The sequence below is a fragment of the Dipodomys merriami genome, unplaced genomic scaffold, assembly GCF_024711535.1.
Source record: "Dipodomys merriami isolate MVZ:Mamm:240054 unplaced genomic scaffold, mDipMer1.0.p SCAF_68, whole genome shotgun sequence".
Classification (NCBI taxonomy): domain Eukaryota; kingdom Metazoa; phylum Chordata; class Mammalia; order Rodentia; family Heteromyidae; genus Dipodomys; species Dipodomys merriami.
Window position 1 is genome coordinate 4,822,180 of NW_027206268.1, and position 14,283 is coordinate 4,836,462.

A 14,283-nucleotide genomic window follows, 5' to 3' on the forward strand; every position below is an offset into this window, starting at 1 on the left:
CTGTGACAACCCACTGCCTTCCACAAAAGTAATCACAACAGCAAGGAGCAGGTAACTGTAATCGGATTTTTACTTGTGACTGGTTAATGCAGATTGTTCAAGTATGCAGCAAGTCATGTGCAAACCCAGACGAGAGGAAAGAATTCCCAGCGTTCACAGACAAGGTTTATTAATCTGTTGCCCCTTCTGACTTTATTATTACTTGGATATGGTTGACTCAGAGTTGCGAACTGTCTTGACCTCCCCCTTCAGACCTGTCGGGGCCGGGATGGAAGCTTGTTGACAGTCTACTGTAGTTCCCGCTTGGTGGTTGATACAGCTTGAGTGGCATCCTCAGCCAGCCAGCAAGAGCACAGGTGCCCTTGCCTCCTATGGGGGCGGGGGGAATCACTGTGAGAAATTGTAATGAGCCTAAGATGCAGAGAGCAGATTCATTTGGTTGGATATTATGCACCAGGGCTAGGAGATGGATCTGACTCGACCCTGGGAAAGCTCACGGCTCTGCCACTTTTATTCCCGGTTGGTATACCGTGAGGAGGATTCTCGCACAGAAGTCACATGCCCCAACAACTCTGTGCTGCCAGGGTGATGAAGGAAGACCCTGGCTGCCGTGAACCTCCAGGCCTTCTTCTCTTCTGAATCAGGCTTGCTACTCTACCGCCGTGCATCCAGAAGCTGATGACCAGATTTTCATGTGCAACATCCTATTTTTTAAAAATCTACCAAGCCAGATGCCAGTTATGGCTGACATCCTAGCTACTCAGGAGACTGAGATCTGAGGAATGCAGTTCAAAACCAGCAGAGGTTGAGGGATAGCACCCAGGCCCTGAGTTCAGCCCCAGGACCAGCAAAATAAAAATAAAAATTATCATTGTAAAAAAAAATGTCTATCAGTCTGGGAAGTTGGCTCAGTGGTAGAATGCTTGCCTCGCATGCATGAGGCCCTGGGTTCAATTCCCCAGCACCACATAAGCAGAAAAAAGCTGGAAGTGGTGCTGTGGCTCAAGTGGTAGGGCACTCGCCTTGAGCTGAAATGTTGAGGGACAGCGCCCAGGCCCAGAGTTCAGGCCCCACGACTGACAAAATAAAGTGTCTATCATTAGGCCTCATCAAGTGTTCTGCAGTGAGTGTATCTTTATCCTGTAGTCACTAGCTTGAGATTACTGATTGAGAAAAATGATTGTTTTGTTACAAGAAAACCAACACGTAAATGGATTTGCTGGGGAAGTTTGAATCTTCTTACATGAGACTCATTTGTACCTTATTAATGCTTCTCATTCTCTCAGAAGCCCCAGCTCTCTAGAGTGGGGGGGAATATGTCTGGTCCACAATTAGCCTTTGCCATGCCTAAAAGGAAGGGATGGGTGTTGTACAGCCCCCTTCACCCAGGCCCCTGGTGTTGACAGTAGTCTTCTTCTTGCATAAAGAAGAGAGCAAGTGGCAGGCCCAGCTCTCCAGAGCCAAGATTGGAACACATCGGCCTTGGGCGGAAACCTTTGCCTGTCAGTTCCATCCTACTTAGGGTGCTAAAGCTCCTGGAAGAAGATAACGGTGACTGAATCCCTTTACTCTTGGAGAAGAAAGAGTGTTGGAAGGATGCAAAGTCAGTTTTCTTGGATCTGCTCATTCAGCCACACTGGGAGTCAAATAGGTTAGTTCAATCATTATTATAGCCAAGTGCCAAGAAGTTAATTAGAGAATGGCCAGTCTAGCCCAGACCAGTCATCTTAATGAGCAAAATAATTGGGCATTGTCAGCATTCTAATTTCGCTCTTAAAGACTAACTCTTGGGTACTCCAGCCAGATTTCTTCTAAGACAGTATAGTCACCATCCCCCTCAGCATCCATCCCTATTCACTGCCATCAGTGAGACCCGCCTCCTTCTAGAAGGATGTCTTAAGCTGAAGGGAGGCCGGGCCATACCTCTTCTTCCTCATTCACATAGAAGATGTCAGCTTGCAGGGTTGTTCTGAGTCAGTTCTATATGCAGGGTGGCCTCTGAGTCAGGTGCCTGTCACTTGTATATGCAAATGAAACCAATTGTTTACTTCTCTACAATATCTTTGGGGTCTCTGCACTGCCCCCGTCTTCTCAGAGTCATCCCAAGCTTTCTTCAGTCAAGGCTGGCGCTCTACCACACAAGCCACAGCTCCATTTCCAACTTTGTGGTGATTAATTGGAGATAAAGTGTCTCATGGTCGTTCTTGCCCAGGCTGTTTTCAAACTGGGATCCTCAGTGGCTCCGGATACCGGCTTGAGCCACCGATACTGGCTTCCATTCCATTTCTAAGAGAGCTTCGAGGTCTTGGCGGGGACAGGAGCAGGGGAGGGGCGGGGCATGGGGCTTGCTTCCGTGGTTTCATGGTGTACTTCCAACTTGCCAATGCAAATCCTGCCAGGTGGGCGGTCTGCTCTCTGACCTGACCGTGTGGGCGTCCACACGCAGGGCCATGTGCTGTGTTTTCTTTGAGATTTGATGTTCCACATGGCAGCATCCACCACTGCAACCCATCACCCAAGCCACCTTCCCTTCATGGCGAAGCACATTTCCTGACACCCTCGGACCCTGTGTCGCAGACACTCCCAATGACCTCTGCGCCATGCCACCCGCCTCAGCACCTGTGGCTCCCCATAGGCCACTTGTAGCCAAAAGCATAATGGCCCCCAAAGCTGCCCATCTCCCAATCCCTGAAACCCATGAGGATGGTGCCTAACATGGCACAAAAGGTGTCTGCATATTTGGTTAGTTAAGGATCGCGAGGGTCATGGGTCATTCTGGATTGGTCTTAGGGAGTTGATGTGATAAGAGTCTTTATGAGAGGGAAGGCAGCGGGAGGGTTAGAGGTGGAGGAGGTGCTGCGGAGATGGACATAGAGGCCCAGCGTGGCATGACACGAGCAGCCCTGCGGACCCCTGAGCCCAGGCATGTGACAACCTCTAGAAACTGAGAGGGAAGGGATTTTCTCTCCACGAGGGATACGTTCTTTTTGACACCTTGATCTTATTCCAGTGAAACTCATTGCAGATGTGCGACCTCCAAAACCATGAAATCATAAATCAGTGTTGTTTTAAGATACGACGTTTGCAGTAATTTGTTACAGCAGCAATAGTAAGCTAATACATCACTGTGAGCCTTGGGGAAGCCTTGGGCCCATAAATGAAGCCACATCTCATCTCTTTGCAGTTTACCGAGGTGAAACCAGTCCAGGCTTTCAAAATAGGCCCATAGATCCCTCTACATACCAAGATGGAATGCCAAAGTCACAGAACCCCTCCAAAACACCCTCGCACACAAGGCCCAGTCTTAAGAGGGAGGAGGAAGAGGCAGCCTGGCAGCGCCCCCATCCGCTGCTTTCTCTTGGCTTTTTACCAGGCTTGTTTCGTGACCTGCCTCCCATCAAGGACCCCCAAGGGGCAGCTTTTTCTCTTTCCTTCCTCTCTGAGTGCCCAGCCTGCTCAGCAGCCATTAGATGAGAAATGGAGGCTCCACCTTTTAAGAAAGAAACAGGGCATCCTGTGTTTGGTTCTGGAAATGCTAAAACAAACTTAGAAAATCCTCTTTCTCTTGACAGTTTCCCCTGAAAGTTTAAAGATGACCAAGTAGATGTGAGCATTTGGTTCTGTTACAGCTTGAATCTAAAAATACCCCCAAAGGCCCATGCACGAAAGGACTGCTTGGTAGCCGATGGCATTTGAAATAGGATTGGATCGTGAGGCTCACTTGTAACTTTATCAACTGACTCATCCACTGCTGAATTCATAGATGAAGAGACTGTTGAGGAGATGGGGCCTGGATTGAGGAAGTGGATCCCTGGGCGTGTGCCTTTGAAGGATATGGTTTAGGTCTTTCTGCTCCCCGGCTGCCACAAGGTGAGCAGCCTCTTCTGCTACAGCTCTTCTGGTGTCTCAGGACACCATGCCATTCTGCCTCACCTCAAGCTTAGTAGGTAGTTCTGGCCAACTTTCAGCCTTTCAACTTTTAAGCTTTTTCTCCCAGGCATTTTGTCACAGCAATGAAAAGCTGTCTGACACAGACTCTATATCATAGTGCCCTTCTCCCACGGCACAGAAACTCAACATGTGCCTCCTTCCTCGACCAGCCTGCTCCTCTGGCATTTTGATGAGGCCATTTTTGATCCCATAAGACCAGACGGTGGAGCCAACCTCCCAGGAAAGACCGCTCCTTCAAGGAAGTCTTGAAAAGCAATAATCCTGGAGTCCCCAGCAGTGAGATTAATTTGTTCTACCTTCTCACAGTCTCCTTCCAGTCCTGTTTCCATCCTTAATGTCTAAACATGCAAATATTGCTGCACTTACTGCTCATTAGTTTAGCTAAAGGAAGTGCCCTTTAATTATGCCTCTAGATAATGAACCTCCTCCATCACCTTGACAATCAGTACATATTTAGAAGGAAGCAAGGCCTCATTATGAAGCAGCCATTGCACTCCTAGCTTACTTACAAGAGGGTAGCTTTCTTAAGGCGATATAGTAGGAATCAAAAGACAACCCTTCTGAGTGTGTTAACTCCTTGTGGGCTTGGGTACAAGAGTAGCAAACAGTTACTAACACATTACATGTTGGGGGGAAAGAGAGAAAACTAACATTGCTAAGAGGGTACTGTGTCCCACCCCTGAACTCTAAATTTATATGCATTGTGTCTGAAGTCCAGTCTTAACTCTGTTCTTTATAAGTAGTGAAACTAAGGCTATGGAAAATGAAGTGATTTGACTCAAGTGTTGGACTACATCTACCGTTACTCAAAGCTCCATGTTACCGGTCATGTTTTGTTTTTTTTCCTTGTTGAGATTTTCGTACCTTGGCATAATTGGGTAATCCACCAAACCTTTACCATAGTTAATTGTTGATCTACACAGATTCACAGAAATGGTTCAGTGCCACACAAGCCCCAGTAGCATAGGCCAACTGAACAACCCTGTCTGTGTGAACTTGTCTGTGTGGCTCCAAAGAAGAAAGCGCCGTGTGTCATGCAGAGGGAAGTCATTTCCGCCATCTGACCAGCCAATTACCTGTTCATCTTTCAAGACCATCCTCAAGGGTCACAACCTTGGCTTTCCTATTACTCTCTCTACAAGAGAGAATTGACTTACCTCTGTGGAGGAAGGGGCTGGAAAGGCTTTTATTATCTTATCATCCACCCTTTATTACAGTTATTTGTTCACTGGTTTGTGTCCTTTGCTACTCTGAGAAAACCACATCTTTCTTCTTTAGCACAATGGCTAACACAAATATATGTTCGATAAATGCATCTAAATTTCTCTTTAAAGTGAGTGGCATAATCGGATCTTCTGTACCACAGTTCCCAAACACTGGGAGAGAGAGACATACAAATGTAGGTATTATCTGAGGAAACTATGTATTCGAAACATCCCCATGGAATGGTTTTCAGCAATAAGAAAGAATGAAGTGTTTATTCATTTAACATAGGCAAACCTCAGAAATTAGCTATGAGAAAGAACCAAGGCACCGAGACTCGTGTGTCCTTCCTAGAATGCGATGTGCCACAGGGGAGTCTCCTAGAAAGAGGAGGCTGATCTCTGTGACTAGGGGTTGGACTCAGGGTGGAAATTAACTGCAGATGAGTGTGGACATGGATTTCATGGTAGAAATGTTGGCTTTCATTCTGATTGCACTGATCTACAAATTTGCTAAAATCCATTGAATTGTATGTTTACAACAAGTAGATTTTATGATGTATAATCAGTGAAGCTATGATAATTGAGAACTGAGAAAGGGGAAAAATAAAAGGAAGGAAAAGGGAAGAGGAAGAGGAAAAAGAGAAGGAGGAAGCGGAAGGAAAAGGGAGAAGAGAGGGAAGAGGATGGGAAAGAGAAGGAAAGGTTATCAGACAGTCATATTCTCTCAGCTTGACATGTTCAGAAGCATTGGAAAGGTTAGAAATCACAAGGGTAAATGCCAGAAATGCTAGGAAAGGGAGCTGAAAAGTGGAAATGACTCCCCTAGGTGAACCCAGTGCCTAGGACAGCTTGCAAGGACTCACTTGGAGTGCCCAGCAGAGTGGTCCTGGCCTGACGTCACAGGCTACCGTCCCCTCCTCACTGCTTGCCTTGAGATCCTTGCTACCACCGCGTAGTCTAAAGACACCAGAGGTTCGCGTCTTCCTCCAGGACTGTTCGGCCAGCACCATGCAGGTCTGGTGGCCTCTGTCTCTGATGAGAGGCTCTGTGGACCACATGAGCATCGGGCCATCGCTGTATCTCTGCACATTCCCTCACCCCCATCGACCCAGGAAGGAGCTTTTAAATCCTGTGGACAGTGAGCCCCTTCCTCCTGGAATCAGCACTGAACATGAAGGCTCCCATTGCTGTACATCACAGCCAACACCAGCAACAACGCTGTGCAGTCATTTGCTACCCAGTCTAGGGGCGGCCTACTGACTTCCACAGAGAACACTATCACCTGGCTGCCACTTCCAGGGCCACTCAGGAGGTGACACCTCACTAAGGACTGTGTGCAAGCACCTGGCATCAAGCTGGGTTCTGCACCTTCCCACCTTTCACTAGTGGGAAACTCACTCCCCAGGCAGCACCACAGCCAGACATGGACACTGTACCTGCCCCAGCTGTCACCAAAATCCCACAGCCTGAGGCCTGAACGTGCCCAGCGGCAATGTCCAGTCCAGGCTCTCCTGGAGCCCAGAACATCTGCGTTGATGAACAACGAACAGCCATACCCAGGGAGATGTCCTCATCACACTGGATTGCTTTACGCTACTCCATTTCTGCATTTCAAGGCTTATATGGGGAGGGAAGGTAGTGGAAGACTCTGCAAGCTTGCTCTTTGAAGATGATTTTACACAGTTTTCGTCCCCCAGCATGCTTAAGGCTTTTTATCTGTGGCGTAAAGCACCTTGGTCACATAAATTCTGTAGAGGCACCTGCGTATTGCCACAGTGTGAAGCATTTGTTTGTCCTCATGTGTCTCCCCAGCCTTCATTCTGCTCTGCTGCTTTTCCTTAGTTGATCTTTCTGGAAACAGCCTTAGGGTGGTAACACCATCGCCTGGCCTAGATGGGTTTATCACCCCTGTCCTGAGCTTGCTTACACAGGAGCTGATCCTGGCTACGACGTCTCAGGCTACCACTGGTTCATGGAAACGATTCATTGGATTTGGAGGCCATCAGTGTATCACCCATAACATTAAGGGAAGGATCATCAGAAACACACAAATGGACTTTGTAAAGAATTTTAATGGTTTGAGAAAACGTTACGGATTTTAAGAATTTTATGAGTTGAAGAATTTTAATGAGGATGAGAAGAATCTATGACTTGCACGAGACAGCGAGTTCGTACTTACGAAAATTAGTTAGGTAAAAATGAGTTGACTTAGAGAGGGGAAAAGTTAATAACAGAAGAAGAGATGAGTGTCTCGTGTGCTGTGACTCCTGCTTCTTCTGAGTCCTCCGCTGTGGCAGGCCCTGCCCTGAGTTTGAGAATACAATCAAGAAAGCCGACAAAACTCTGGAGCTTCCAAAACATGTGTGTCCTGGAGGAAGCTGTTCACGCGGCCGGTGAGCACATGGAAAGCCGCTCAGCCTCTTTAGACAGCTGGAAAATGTACATTTTAAACCCACAATGAGTAACCGTAAGCCACCACCAAAACGTCTAGAAGTGAAGAAAGAAACGAAGAAGAGACGAAACCAAGATTGAGCACCTGGCAGTCACCTGTATTGCTTCTGAGAGTGAAAACCCATGCACCCATGTCAGTACCTAAAGGGGACCGAAGATCCAGCCCTAGTTTTGTATCCAACAGAGCTTGTACATTAAAACATTCCAGCAGTATTCCAAAAAAATGAGTAGGCATCAGATAACACTAATTGAATGAAGACTTACTCTTGTATTCTGTAGTGTTCTGTGAAGAGGCAAAGAAGACATTCATCTGTTCTTGACAGTAGATTCTTAGCACTGAGCACATTCTTGTCCATTTTCCTGCTTTATCACCAGGACGAAAGGAGTGCTTAACAGTAGCAAGCCCCTTTCATAGTACAGGCTTAGTAAGCATATTCTGGATGACTAAGTGGATACGTGAAGGGTTTGATGGAAATGAAAACCGCTTAGGACTCTGCGGACAGACCACCCTCCTCGTCCCCACACCGGGAGCCAGGACTGCCAGCACACAGGACAATCCCACAGAGTCCGACGGACCTTCCTCATCTCTGCCCAAGATAGCCTCCATCTGAATTGTCACCATCAATTGTAGACTACCTTAAAGGAAAAAAGAGCGAGAATCCTTACGACATAGATTAATATTTCAAGAGAATAAGGTTCTAATTTACAACCAAGACCTTTGGTTTAATCACCCAAAGGAAACAGAAAGAAGTCTGCAAACATGGTCGCCTTGCCCGTGGCTCCCCACTGCGCCCTGTGCTGGGTTTACCTCTTTGGCCTTTAATTATTCTGTTCTCTCCCACGCCTTTATCTCTGACACGTTGCAGTGAAAATGTGATTTGCCATTCAGAGGTTTCAGCGAAAACCACATCCAAGTCAGCAAAATGAGAGTCTGATAAAGTAGCCGGGGGCCAGGACCAGGCTCTGAAAGGATGTTTTTAAAGTGTATTTAATTAAGTCGGCTTATGATTTAGGGTGGAGGAGATTCATCTGCATGCAGTACCGGGTTTGTTTGGAGTTGCGGTAGTCACACTGTTCTTCAAGCTGTAGCATCGGTCACAGAGCCTGAGCACGTTTGCGTCTTCAGGCAGATATGCGGAGATCAGCACCTCCCGGGCAACAGATACTTCACACGAAGTGTTGAGCTAAGTCCTCTGAGCGGCAAAGAAATACGGACTAAAACACCAGCTCTATTCTTGCAGAGACTAGACAGTACTACCGAGTAGTAACAGAACAGGGAAGAAGGGGGTGTGAGGAGGGTTATTTAGCCTACCCCCCCCCCGACCTGCCCCGCTAGGATCTGCTGCAAGTGCTCTGCCTTCGTCGACTTTTCCAGGCTTTGAGGCCATTTGTAAGGTGAAAACAGGCTTGACATGGCACATCCGAAGCCGCACAGCCCCTCCCCACCCACCAGCCCTTGATAGAGTATTGCCTTGAAAGTAACATCTCAGATCACACCGACAGGTGTTAGAACCTTACAACAATGCATCGTGATGAGAAGATGAAGAGAGTTGAGCACAATGGCTTTTACATCACAGAAGGCTCTCTTTTTGAGGACCCACAAAGAAATTTCCATCTAGACTCCGTACAAGAAGAAAGCTCTGTTCCTCCATAACAACAGGTATCTTTTCATCTGTGGCTGGACGTGTGAGCCACTGCATCTCCCATGTCTCGGCCACTGGAAAGCCCAGAGCCCAGCGCCAGTCCCTGCTCCAAGTGTGAAGGAACAGAACACGGAGAAGCTCACTCAGGGGCTTAGGGTAGCTGTACACTCCCTCCGGAGATTCTTCTAGACTCTGCATCTTCCCCTGAAGACACTTAAAGCAAGACCTGATGCAGACATGGATGGCTTCCTTCTAGAAGCAGGAGGGAGCCCAGGACGATGCAGTAGTGAACTTAAGGTTAGACAGGGAAGTGTGCGCTTTCCTGTATTGTGCCTTGTGTGAGATAAGAAAGGACCAGAATGTGTCCAGCTGATTCTGTCTCTGTGAGGCCAAGATTTCCCTCTAGGAGCACTGCCCCTGCTGTGTGGAGTGGTTGAGATCCTGCCACCCCTCATGGGCAGCCAGGAGTCCCCTCCCAGGTGCTACCGCCTGCCTCCAACATCCATCATGGAGCCATGTGCAGTAACCAGCCATGAAGGCAGCTGGGCCCAATGGCCATAACCCAACCTGCCTGCCCCAGAGGACATCAAGACCCAAGGCGGCCCGGAAACACCAGACTTCCTACCCATGTGCTCTCTCAGCATGGCTTCTCTTCCTAACTTAAAAAGGAAAGCATCTTATATTGAGCCACATTCAGTCTGTTTAGCGTGAGTTAGGATAGACATAAAATACAGCAATTTGCAGTAAGAATCATACCCTTGGGATGCTCCTTTTTTTACACCTAGCATGCCCACAAGAGTGGCACAGGTGGGTACTGAGATGAAGCCTCCATACTGAGACGGTTGTCCCGGCAAAGCCTGGGACCATCCCCTGCCTTGCCCACAGTGCCCTCAGGAAGTCTGCCCCGAGTGCCCCACAGTGCCCTCAGGAAGTCGGCCCTGAGTGCCCCACAGGGCCTGGACCCTACCTTTTCTTCAAAGCCAGAAAGTCGGTACTGGGTACAAGTTGGTGTTTGTGGAGCTTGGTTTTGCATTCTGGTTTTGTTTGTTTGATTTTAACCAGGAGCTTTGTCTGCAGGAACTTTGTCTGAAACCAAATCCCATTGAGAAAATTCCACTTGGTAAATATCTGTCATCAGGGTCTTTTTGTTGGTTTTGTTGTTGTTGTTCATAGGTTTTGAACACAGGGCCTGGGCACTGTCCCTCAGCTCTTCAGCACAAGGCGAGTGCTCTATCACTTGAGTCACAGCGCCACTTCCGGTTTTCTGGTGGTTTATTCGAGATCAGAGTTTCACGGACTTTCCTGCCTGGGCTGGCTTTGAACCATGATCCTCAGATCTCAGCCTCCTGGGTAGGTAGGATTACAGGCATGAGCCACCAGTGCCCAGCTCGTTTTAATGGATTTAATGGATTTAAGTTGCAGCTGGTCCCTGTGGGTTTCCACAGACACCCCAAAGCAGATGGACTGACTTGGAGTTGAAGGGAAGTGCCCAGTTTCTTTGCCATGGTTCGCGAAGCCTTCCCTAGAGACTTGAGAAATTAAAATCGACCTCTCCAGGGAAATGGATCCACAAGGGGGCCCAGTGACCCCAAGGCAGCTCTGGAGCAATGGAAGACGCTCACGGCGTCTCTCACTGACAGCTCCTGACCACCGCCACCGGATTCCAGAAAATCAAGACCCATTTAGGTTCCATGTACAGCTTACCACCGCTCGTGTGCCTGTGTGTGCGTGTGCACATGAGTGCATATGTGTGTGCACGAGTGTGTTGAACACAACCCTCAGCCACCAGAGAGTCTGGGTCACATAGCCAACTGCTGAGGACGTCCCTTGAGCTCTGACATGTGCCAGCCGGGTGTTCTTTTCCCGGCCCACACTCTATGTTTAAGTGGTGAGAACTTACCCAGTTCCAGTCAGGACTTGGGAAGGTCTGAGGAGGTGCAGGTTTATTATTTGAATTATTCAGGGGAGGCTTATTCACCAGCACTGAGATATGAGATATGTCAACTAGATTATAATTATGTTCCTCTAAAGATGTCCACGGAGATTCCTCCTTCTCACTTGCAGCCATGCGGTCCCCATGCACTTTAGAGACAGACACCATTTATGGATGGCCAGCCTCAGTATTTGGAATGGCAGAATGAAAAATTAATTTTCTCCAAATACATTACTGAATAGTTAAGTGCCTTCCTGCATCCTGTTTGCTTAAGATACCAGGGTCCTCTTCTAAGAACTTAGGATGTATTCTCTATTCCAAGAGGAGCCCAGGCTTGAGGGTAGGGGACGGTGTCACATAGCCCAGCCCTGCCACCAGCACGGCCCCTCTTCGGGAGGCAGAGAAACCAGTCTAACACTCTGGGAGATCTTCCGCCCGCCCTTCTGCAGCTGCCTGCCCGCGGGGCGTTCGGCACAGTGCTGTCCCCACCACCCGTGTCAACAGATATCCACTGGCCAGATGACCAGACCACTTAACTGCAGGGAGACTGGCGCCCGCTCAGCACGTTGTAGGAATGTGCCTGGGAGTCCAGTCCCTCAGAGTCTGAGGAGGTCTGAGGAGACCCCCCATCTCCCCTCCCTGCCTAGAGACAGGTAGACGCTCCCTCCTTCCTCCCCTGCAAAGCTTCAGTCTTTCTCCCAGACCTTCTCTGTCTCATCTGGGAGTTTCTCAACCCTTTTCTTGTGCAGACAGTACCAGCGAGTTGACTAGAAATCCAAGGCCCAGATAGAGCCTCGGCCCTAGGACCCAGATAGAGCCCGCTTGGGCTCTTCTGCTCCCTTCTCTACAGATGTCGCCATTGTGTCACCAGGTGCACATTCAGTCAGTCATTTCTTTCTGTGAACACAATAACGGAGTCGCCACCGTGTCCCTCACGCCGTAGTGTGGAAAGCTCGCCGCCTTCCATGGAGGAGGGGGGACCCGGGGTCAAAGACTCCACCCACCACCCCCCCATCCTAAAATGTCTCCTGCTTGGCAGCCTTGAGTACAGTCTGCTTTGTCTCTGTGCAGGTGATTGGAAAGGAACACCAGAGAACTATTCTCTTTCCTACTCGTCGCATTTAAAACGTGTGCTTCCTAGCTTGTTGAAATGCTGAGCTCACTCGGCGCATGGGCGCCCACACCTCCCGTTCAGGCCGGCCATGCCTCTGTGGCTCCAACGCTGCACCCCGAGCCCTGACAGATGTCAGCTGGCTCGGGAAATCCAGAAGGAAACATGGCCAGGCGGCACATTCTAGAAAGGAAAGGAACAAGGTGTGGCAGGCATGAGAGAGGCGGGGTTTTTTGGGGGCAGTGTCCTTGTACCTCAGATGAGCAGCAGGAAACACATGACTACAGCGGTTGGCATCTTTGGGGAGGGGAAAGGAGGGGAGGCCATGGCATGTGCTGGCAAATAGGAGGTGTCTGGCTGGAATCTGTCATATCCGCAGCACCCAGCGAGTGCGGAGACCTGGCGAGCTCCTGGTCGATGTGTGCTGAGTACATCGGGTGAGGGTCACACCGTGTGGCTCCCAGGAGGTTTTAGTGGCTGCACTGTGACAGTGCTGCGATTGAACAGAGGGCCCCACACTTGGTAGGTAGGCACTCTACCACTTGAGCCATACCTCCAGCCCCATTTTCATTGGTAGGATCTCACATTATTCCTTGGCGGGTCTAGACTGCGATCCTCCTGCTTGTGCTGCCACGTGGCAATGGGATTACCCGAGAGACTGACGAGTGGGCTGAGAATGGTTGGGGGAGCCAAATGACCCGCCATGAGCCCCAGGAAAGAAGGAGCTGCCTGCTGCAGAGATGGTGAGCGGGGCTGGGGTCGGGGTCCTGTGAGCACCAGATTTCAGAGCGGTCTCCTGGACACCGCTGGTCTGCACGTGCTGTGCTCCTGGGGCCACGGCCCTGAGTCAGCGAGACTTTTTGTCAGGAGACTCAGCGGGCACTTTCTGAGCTGTCACCACTGTCACCGTCATCCTCTGCGAGCAACACACGGCCCGGGAGTACAGGCAACCCTCCAGGGCCATATCTGAAAGAGACTTGGAAAGCAGTTGTGCCACCTTGGCCTGGCAGGAGGCTGATCTTGGCACTCACCCAAACCTCACCCCTCTAATATTCCAAAGCAGTGACCTAGGGCCGGTGGTGTTGGCAGTCCGCAGGGAGAGGACTAGCACGCACAGCCACAGTGCTCATTCGTGCGGTAAAATGGAGACCCCTCAGAGGCGGCCTGGGCAGCAGGGGCTTTAGGGAGTATGATCAGCCTGTTGCAGGACGCACTCCTGGAATGCTAGCAAAGCACATGGGGTCATCCTTTCCTCCAGAGAATCCATAGCTCTTAACTCCATCAGTTTTTCATCCAAGTGCTCTGCAGTGTCACCTAAGTTCTCCATTCTCCATCCCAAAGCCGGGCAGCCCCGCCTCACACTCCAGCCTGCTCCTCCCCCACCCCGCCACTCACAGTGTGTTGAATCAGCCTGTCACCACCGGAGGTACCAGGACTGGCAGCCAGGCAGGGACTTTCTTGGGATCACTCACAAATAGAAATCTTCCATTGTGAGTCTGTAGAAGGAACAAGTGAATCTCCGTATGCCCCAGACCTAGTATCTTTGACCGTGGGAAACACACATGGATAGAGAAATGTTTCTGCTTTGATTGGATTAGAATCTCTCCCGCTCCTCCCCCACCCTCTCCCTCTTCACTCTTTTTCCTGGGACTGGACTCAGGACCTCCCACTATTAGTGAAGCACTCTGTCTCTTGAGCCATATCCCTATTTTCTTTGCGTTTAGTTTGTATGTCAGGTTGGGTCTCAAGCTTTCTCCATGACCAGCCTCCATCCACAAGCAGCTGGGATCCAGCTGTGTGCCACCTGAACACCAAAGGAAATCTTACCAGTCCTTCAGTATGTCCCCTAACCAGGCAAGGGACTGTCTTTGGTCCAGGCGATTGGCTCAGGAAATGGCAAAGGGCATGCTCAGTGCCCGCTGGGTTTACCCATGATTTACAAGCAGTTGCAAATTAAAATTCTTTACTCCCCTCTGGGAAAGGTCACTT

General features: G+C 49.5%; 1 protein-coding gene across 3 annotated transcripts in view; it reads left to right on the forward strand.

Annotated features, from left to right (window-relative positions):
* Clstn2 (calsyntenin 2) overlaps positions 1-14,283 on the forward strand; it is a 355,004-nt gene that overhangs the window by 309,125 nt on the left and 31,596 nt on the right. The gene's annotated exons all lie outside the window — the stretch shown is intronic.